A 502-nucleotide genomic window follows, 5' to 3' on the forward strand; every position below is an offset into this window, starting at 1 on the left:
AAGGAGGCTGCTTTCTACAAGAGGGGAAAAAAGAGTCCTTATTCTCTCATGCACATTGGTGTTACAGGCTGACTTAGAGAGCTGTTCTGAAGATATCCTTGCTCTACTGACCCAATAACAAAGAAGGACACAAAACTCGCAGCTGCGGCGTCTTTTACCGCCTGCCGAGGAAAAGATTCCTCAAACTTGAGCATCGCTCCACTTGCAGGCGAGGGGAGCAGGAGCTGAAAAGGACAGGGGGACATAAAATAAGGGAAAAGCTTAACAGAGAGCAGATCTGGTGCGGACAGTGACACAAGCTGTGTCTCAACAGCACTGCCTTAGCGCACGCCTACATTAGGCACACCTACCTTGCAAGGGCCACACAGGAAGCTTGGGACACAGGCACCTATTGCTCCCCCGAGTCCCAACTCCATTGCTCAGCCGCTCCTCCATGTTCTGCAACAGAAAAGTCACAAGACGGAAATTCAATTCATCGCAGACGTCACCAAACCTCCCTTCT

At 50.6% G+C, this 502-nt stretch overlaps 1 long non-coding RNA gene across 1 annotated transcript; it reads right to left on the bottom strand.

Moving 5' to 3' along the window:
* Positions 1-496, bottom strand: LOC109365264. Its single transcript, XR_002110874.1, has 3 exons — positions 351-496; positions 112-224; positions 1-14 (listed from the first exon to the last, which is right to left on the bottom strand). It is a non-coding gene; the product is annotated as an uncharacterized LOC109365264 (long non-coding RNA).
* Positions 497-502: the final 6 nt, after the last annotated feature.

The sequence above is a fragment of the Meleagris gallopavo genome, unplaced genomic scaffold, assembly GCF_000146605.3.
Source record: "Meleagris gallopavo isolate NT-WF06-2002-E0010 breed Aviagen turkey brand Nicholas breeding stock unplaced genomic scaffold, Turkey_5.1 ChrUn_random_7180001998844, whole genome shotgun sequence".
NCBI lineage: Eukaryota > Metazoa > Chordata > Aves > Galliformes > Phasianidae > Meleagris > Meleagris gallopavo.